This window comes from Staurois parvus, unplaced genomic scaffold, assembly GCF_062004578.1.
Source record: "Staurois parvus isolate SC_StPar_1 unplaced genomic scaffold, SC_StPar_1.0 ptg000439l, whole genome shotgun sequence".
Classification (NCBI taxonomy): Eukaryota; Metazoa; Chordata; class Amphibia; order Anura; family Ranidae; genus Staurois; species Staurois parvus.
In genome coordinates, this window is record NW_028318235.1 from 5,017,859 (window position 1) to 5,026,408 (window position 8,550).

An 8,550-nucleotide genomic window follows, 5' to 3' on the forward strand; every position below is an offset into this window, starting at 1 on the left:
CACAGAATACGCCTTCTGGAGTGGCCCAGTCAGAGTCCTGACCTCAACCCGATTGAAATGCTGTGGCATGACCTTAAGAGAGCGATTCACACCAGACATCCCAAGAATATTGCTACACTGAAACAGTTTTGTGAAGAGGAGTGGTCCAAAATTACTCCAGATCGTTGTGCAGGTCTGATCTGCAACTACAGGAAACGTTTGGTTGAGGTTATTGCTGCCAAAGGAGGGTCAACCAGTTATTAAGTCCAAAGGTTCACATACTTTTTCCTCCCTGCACTGTGAATGTTTACATGTTATGTGCAATTAAACCATGGCAACATCTAATGTTTGTGTAGTATTATGTTCAGCAGACTGTGTTCTTCTATTGTTGTGACTTAGATGACGTTCAGAGCACATTGTATGCCCAATTCATGCAAAACTCCACGTAATCCCAAGGGGTTCACATACTTTTTCTTGCAACTGTATGAACATTAGTAAAAGCTCTGCATGGTTTGAGCTTAGCAGAGCATCAGTTCTAGTTGGGTTCTCTATGAGCTGTACCAAAAATGTGTCTTGTAATAGGTTTATAAATGTTTGCCCTTTAACTGTCCCAGCAGTGCCATTACAATTAATTTCAGGGTAGTTAAAAACCCTCATTATCATCACTGTCCCAGCTCTTGGAAATCTTTCTGTCTGTGCAAGGATTTGTGTCTCCACCTCCTCAATAACACTGGGTGGCCTTTAAGAAACTCCAATGATTAACGTTCGAGTACGCACACCCATATATAGTTCACACATAATGCTTCAGTCTCATCATGCTCTCCATCAACTAGGTCCTCTTTCACACTCACTTTGAGATCACTTCTGACATAGAGGCAGACTACACACCACGTTTACATTTTACCCTTTTTTTTTTTTAAACAGAGCCTAGCCAGGAATATTAATATTAATATTAATATTAGCGCAATCATGTGATGAATGAAGCCAAGATTTAGCAATACTAATTAAATTATAGTTCTCTGTAGCTTGTTATGTTACCTAAGATCTGCATTCACATGGTGGATAGTGTTCTCTTGATGGCCAGTCCTCTGCTGAGTCTGCTCTGCTTCGCTAACTCGGTTTCTAACAGAATCGCAGGAGGTGATGATGGAGAGAGCTGTTCTTTATGTGCAGGATGCATAAGCAGATGGGTGAACAGCAGTGGAGTTTGCTCAATGCACTGCTTTTATCCCATAAATTTTCCACACCCTCAGTACAATATTTTTCTGGCTTTCTCTGCAAAATAGTTTTGATTTTTTTTTTATAAAGCAAGCTGGCCTCTGCCTACGAAAATGTAGCTTAGTAAAATTACCAACACAGTGTGCTTGGAATCTGTACAATATTTCTGGCTGTTGTCCTGGAAATAATACTTTAATGATAAAACCTGCCTGGTCTCCCTTACATAAAATGCAGCCTAATAAAGCTGCTGAATTGAGATGGAGCATAGAATGCATTAAGGTAAAAAAAACCTTCTGTCAAGACAATCCCCCCCTTTCCTATTCATAGGGGAACACGCCACAGATGCCCTCTTTCTCCGATACTTTTTGTTTTAGCTACAGCTTGTTGGTCACAGGTGTCACCTTCGCTCACCAAATCTTTAAAGTTAGCGCATTTGAAGATGACCTGCTTCTGACTCTGACCCGACCACACACCACATTACCTACCCTCTTCTCCATTCTAACCAGATTTTCTAACATTTCAGGTCTAATAGTAAACAAAGACAAATCTTCAGCCCTTAACGTTTCCCTACCCATAGAGGACATAAATTTGCTAAAACAAAACTTCAACTTTACCTGGCCCCCAGCGCATCTAGAATACCTGTTCTGGTTAGCATTTCTCCATCCATCAACCCCCAATATTTGCTTCCAAGGCTGTAATGCATCGGGAGATGTTCTACACATATGGTGCACCTACCCTATGCTTTCCCAGTTTTGGTCAAAGGTTCTCAAACTACTCCAATCATTCTTTACTTGCCCCTTCCCGAGAGACCCTTGGTAAACTATTTTACAAATAAAACTTCTGGGTCTGTCCAAAAGCTAATTTAAATTAGCCACTCATGTGCTATTGGCAGTCAAACAAACCATACCGAAAGCCTGGAAACAACAGTTCATATCCTTCACAGAAATCCACCGCCTCCTCGCTTTCTTGTTAATGAAAGAAAAACTGCCTAGCATTCTCTCAGATTCCCATGAGAGATTCCTTAAAACTTGGACTCCATGGATCCCCGGGATCTCAGTGGATAGCTTCACTTCACTATAGCCTTATTAAACTTTATAAGCTGAACTCAAGTGCTTTAGATGTTCACCCCCCCAAATTTGTCTCCATTCTTTTGTCTTTATTCTTTTTCTCTTCCTTTTAGATTTCCGGTCTCTGGCTCTTCCACAGGGATGCCTCACAAACCAACAGATGTCCTATACATCTCCTGTTTTGATAGCATATCCTAATGATATAATCCTTCTATCAATGCCGGCTGATGAGCTACAGGTAGGTAGCCTTTTCTGTTCACTAACTAGTCAACCTACTCAAAATGTATGTCTTATTCCTGATTCTTTGACAAGTTATCTATACCATTAGTTATTATAGTTATCTTCCATTTGTATATGACTGCTGTTGACTGCTGTTCATTGTTGTGACTGCCTGTTTCTGTACTAGGGTTTGTACCTTGTGCCTAAAATATAAAAAAAAACCATTAAAACTCATCGAAAAGGAAAAACCTACTGCCTATGCTTTTTTTATCTATAGTGTAGTGCATCTCATCGCATGTCACCGCATTGGATAAAAGTTAAAAGAAAAGTAAACATTGTGATGCATTTAAATGGCCATCACACAGCCCCCTGCCAGATCTCATATTGACAGCTGCCTGTGTTGTAAAATGCTGCATGTTACTGTGAGGGCTAGTGTGAGCAAGCCTTAAAGTGATATTAAAGGCTTATATTGTTTGTTTAAAAAAAATAACAAATACATCATACTTACTTGTTCTCTGCAGTGGTTTTACATGGAGCAGCCCCTATCCTCCTCTTCTTGGGTCCCCTGCTTGCACTCCTAGCCCCTTCCTCCTGTCGGATGCCCCCACAACAAGCAGCTTGCTATGGGGGCATCCACTGCTGCATGTGTCCATTCACACATGGAGCCGTGGCTTGGCCTCCTCCCCTTCTCTGTTCTCATTGGCTTACCGGCTGTGATTGACAGCAGCCATAGCCAATGGCTTCCACTGTTGTCTCAGCAAGTGAGGAGAGGGAGCCCCGGGCTTGTCAAGACTTCAGTGCGCATCGCTGGATAGAGAGGTGGCTTAGGTGAGTATTTGGGGGAGGGCTGGGGGAGCTGCTGCACCCCTTCCTGTGACACTGTCCCCCTCCTGTGACACTGCCCCCCACCTAGCCCGCTACCCTCCCTCCTGTCTCACTGCTCCCCACTTGTCTCCGTGCCCCCTTCCTGTGACACTGCTCACCCACCTATTCCACTGCCCCCCTCTTGTGACGCTGCCCCTTCCTAACTTTTTTGTAATATATTTTATTGTAAAAGAGGGCAACATAAAACTAGTTCAATAATGAACACTGTTTTTGATAAACTAATGCATCAATATCTGGTTCAATGGATGTAGTAGCAACTCTCAATGAATGCTTGTCAGATATTTTGGTTCTAATTTTGCCCTTCGTGTGCTTCATCCTTGCAATTGTTGCTCAGAAATACACTCACTGGCCACTGTATTAGGTATGCCTGTTCAATTGCTTGGTAACACAAATTGCTAATTCGTCAATCACATGGCAGCAACTCAATGCATTTAAGCATCTAGACGTGGTGAAGGTGACTTGCTGAAGTTTAAACAGAGAACTAAAATGGGGGAGAAAGGGGATTTAAGTGACTTTGAATGTGGCATGGTTGTTGGCGCCAGACGGGCTGGTCTGAGTATTTCAAAAACTGCTGATCTACTGGGATTTTCACACAAAACCATCTCTAGGGTTTACAGAGAATGTTCTGAAAAAGAGAAAATATTCAGTGAGCGGCAGTTGTGTGGACGAAAATGCCTTGTTGATGTCAGAGGAGAATGGGCAGACTGGCTTCTGCGACATTCAGAAGGTATGGTCAGAATTTGGCGTAAACAATATGAAAGCATGGATCCATCCTGCCTTGTATTAACAGTTCAGGCTGGTGGTGGTGTAATGGTGTGAGGGATATTTTCTTGGCAAAAGCAAGGTGTACCTAATAAAGTACTTCCATATGGGTATATAAGTACCTGTGATAAATTACATAAATAAAAAAGGAAAAGAGACATGTAACATTTTCTTTGGCATTTGTAAATGCATTTTAATAAAAAATTCCCAAAACAGTCAACATTTTTAAGTAACGATTTTGTGATGGGCCACATTCATAGCCATCTTGGGCCGCAAATTCCTTGGTCAGAACCTTTACTTTCTATTATACTGTTATCTGAATCTCTATTATGAAGCGTTCCCCTCTCCCAGATGAATAGAAAAAAACTTAATGGATTCCCCCATCCACACAATCAAGGTGGATGAGTCAATATATTCTGCAGCACTGATCGAACCAAAATTTTCAAAAAAGCCCTTTTGAGAGCAGTCAGATTTTAGATTATCTACTGTCAAATAGGAATGACCATAGATGGATTGAGATTTGCCTGGTCCTTTCTGACTGCTGAACTGGATGAATTTCAGTCCATCTTTGGTCAGCTTTACACTGAGACAGGAGGCACATCTAGAAAGCATATCTGCAGAGATGTTAACCCTTCCTCACTTTTGTAAGCAAAAAGTTTTAATTGACCACAATAACTAAGATTGGAAGTGAAGGAAATATTCTGCAAAGGGAACACAGACACTACTGTAATAACACACTGACAGAGGTAACCCTTTCACATTTTATGCAAAAAAAAAAGTTTTGAAGGAATTTCTAGTTATATTTCTACATGTAAAAAAAAAAAGAAGATTACAACAACAGGTACCAGCAGGTTTTATACTCACACAATCACTATGTCTAGTGAAAAAGCATAAAACACAATGCAGCAATATAACATATGAGTCACATGAGTGAGACTTGTAGGACTGCAACACAATAATATTAGCAAAATATAAAACAAAATACTGTTATTTACAAAATGAGTACAAATGTGTCCGGAAACAAAAGTTTACTCTATATATATATATATATATATATATATATATATATATATATATATATATATATAGTAAAATTTTGTATATACACACACATGCATTATAATGTGCATCCCTTCAATCATATATAGAGTTGGTATTACATAATACAAAATCAGTCTTTTACATGAAAATAATGTTTCAAGATTATTTTTAATGGTATTAATCCTCATAAATCATGTTCTAAAGCAGCCATCAAGTGAAATATGTTTACCTAGCCCAGCCCTTTCATTACTTTGCAGATAACTCCTTCCTGACCAGACCATTTTTTGCGTTTTGGCACTTCGTTAATTTAACTGACAATTGCATGGATATGCAACGCTGCACCCAAATTAAATTTACGTCCTTTTTTTAAAAAAAATAGAGCTTTCTTTCAGTGGTATTTGATCGCCTGTGCGGTTTTTATTTTTTGAGCTAATAAAAAAAAAGACTGACAATTTTGAGAAAAAAACAATATATTTGCCTTTTTGTTAAACATGTCCAGTAAAAAAAATTTGTCATGAATTTATGCCAAAATGTATTCTGCTACATGTCTTTGATAAAAAAAATCCCAATACGTGTAAATTAATTGGTTTACGTGAAAGTTTTAGCGTTTACAAATGGCGGTGTAGATACTGGCATTTTTTTTTTTTTTTACTAGTAATGGCGGCGATCAGCGACCTTTAGTGGGACTGCGGTAGACATTCTGACACTGGGGAGAACTGACTTGGTTTCACTGACATCCCCAATGACACCAATACAGTGATAATAAAAAGCACTGACACTGTACTAATGGCACTGGGCAGGAAGGGGTTAACATGAGGGGCAATCAAAGGGTTAACTGTGTGCTGGGAGTGTTTTACATAGGGAGCCGTGTCAATGTACTTCATTGTAAGCACACTGCTTTGGATGGCTGTACTGTGTACAGCCATCCAAAGCAGTGTGCCCGAGCTGACAGGGAGGAGAACTCTAAGTAAATAAAACAGTTCTCCTCCCTGTCGGAGATCGTTTGAAATCACCGGGTGCCGGCGAGTAATTACCTGCCAGGACCCAGTGATTAACAGCCACAGCCGCGAATGACAGCGGGGGTAGGGCGCATGAGCATGAGGAAATGCAAAATCACACACACATATATATATATATATGTGTGATTTTGTGCATCCGTACCGCCCTGCAGCAGTATTTCTGCTATAGGGTGGCGCGGAAGCAGTTAAAGTGTATGCACACCCTAACAATAAACTTCTTTTACATTTCTGCCTGTTAAATATACCATTAAAAACATTTTGTTAGATCTGTTCAATAAGTGCCAAAAAACTCCTGTCGCTCTAGCCAAACTGCTTGTTAGCTGATGACTTTCTGTGATATCTACCACCACATCTTTACTAATTTCAGTTAGCATTGTTCCTAGCTATTTCTGTGGAGTGGAATACCTCTCACACATGTTAAAAAGAAGAGGAGAGGGGGAGGTAGGCAATCTGTAGTCATAAAACAAACATTTACTGTCATGGGGTAGCCACAGTATAGTGAGCATTGTCACTCTAGGATAGAAAATGTGCTACTGACAGGATCACCAGGTGAAAGTAAAGGAAAGAAATCTTGAAAAAGAAAACTAATTCAGCCACCACATATACGGACTGGTATGATGCAGTATATAACATTTTTGTTCTTGAGTTTAGATACGCTATAAGTATCTCTGGTGGCCAAAATGCCCTTGTACTTTGAAATGCAGAGGCTTCCTGAATTAGATGGGTTAAGTGCTTAGTACTATCCCCAACCCCAACTGCTTGCCACTGAAGTAACCCATTACAGTAATGACCCAATGCCTAGGAGAAGGCGTTCAACCCATCTAACCTAGGAAGTCACTAGATATCACAGCGCCAAGCATTGTGGACTCCGAAGGCACCTGAAGTACTGGCTCTGTGATCAAAGTGCTGGAATAAAAATTTAATTTCAGAGTTGTGTTAATATTCTCCATACCACTTGGAAAACCAAAGTCATACTTTTCTTAATATGTGGTTTGTTTCAAACCTAGTGCTTCAGGTGGAGCTCCAGGCAGGAAGGGGGAGACAGTGCCGGGGGGAGGGGGTGGCATATCATGTAGAGTGATTGGAGCATTATTCTTAACTTCTGCTGTGTGTGCCTTTATGTAATGTCAGAGGACTAGTGTCACAAGTGGTAATCACTCACTGTAGTGTATGACTGCCCTGTGTTCCTACCTGTCATTTCAAGCACTAGGGGGTACAAACAGAGCTAGTGGCCAGCTGCAATGTCAGAGTTGATGTGGCATAAGTACAGTCAGTCAATAGATTGGAAAGATGACAAGTGACAAATCTTTATTGCAGTTCCAGTCAGTCAATGAGATAGGTGGTTGTGGGGTCATCAATGTAGGTAGCTAGGTTGTGGGATAGTTGGAGTGCATGCACATAGATGTAAAGTCACATGTGGGGGGGGGTATTTAAAACTGGAGATTGCAAAATCTGGTGCAGCTCTGCATAGAAATCAATCAGTTTCCAGGTTTTATTGTGAAAGTGTAATTGAACAAGCTTAATTTAGAAGTTGATTGGCTACCATGCACAGCTGCACCAGTTTTAGTAAATCTACCCCTTAGTGTCAATCAAGAGAGCCTACAGCCAATATAGCAGCAAGAAAACAGATTACCCCTCACACAGTGCATACTCAGTTGTAGATTTTTTTCAGTTTACAATGGTATTTTCAGTACAGTTAGTGGACTTCGTACCACGGACACGAATAGGCGCCACAGACAGACATTGAGCCTTTGATTGTTTCTAGAGTGCTAACATTTGCTGTTGGAGCTCCATGATTTGTAGTTACTCCCCTAATATTGGAAAATGTTTGATCTCTGTAAAAAAAAAATTCTAGGTACACTAGATAATTTGTGAAAATTAAATTTTTGCCAATGTAAACAGATTAAATAACTACACGTATACCACTTTCCCTCCTGTCATCATTACATCATAGCAGCTGTGTAAGCAAAATAATAGAATATGTAGTGTTTATCACACATGTGTCACAGTTCATAGGACAAGGCATAAGATTACTGTCATAAGCTTCCTATTTTTCGAAGTTCAGCAGATTCTGATTAAGTGGACAGATAAATACAAACACCGTGAGCTCCAAATCCTACTAAAGCACAATTACAGCCTTAAAGCTGAAGATCTTGTTAAGCGCCTCACAGGCAATTAGTTGTAATTAGGACAAGTTTGGAATATGATGTGTGATGGTTCGTTGTAGGAACAGCAGAAGTACAGCAAACTAGCATAAAAAGCTAGCTGCATCAAGCAACAAGGTTGTAAAAGAAATAAGGCAGAAAAAAGAAAGTCAAAGAAAAGTGCTAGTGCAAATAGAAAATTAAAAAAATGTTACT

The 8,550-nt window shown here is 40.1% G+C and overlaps 1 long non-coding RNA gene across 3 annotated transcripts in view; it reads left to right on the top strand.

Annotated features, from left to right (window-relative positions):
• The window catches only part of LOC149454050 (uncharacterized), a 37,128-nt gene that overhangs the window by 27,246 nt on the left and 1,332 nt on the right, over positions 1–8,550 (top strand). For all 3 annotated transcript variants that reach the window (XR_016314386.1, XR_016314387.1, XR_016314385.1), the window contains one exon: positions 2,378–2,502. This is a non-coding gene — a long non-coding RNA (uncharacterized LOC149454050). The remainder of the gene's footprint in view (positions 1–2,377; positions 2,503–8,550) is intronic.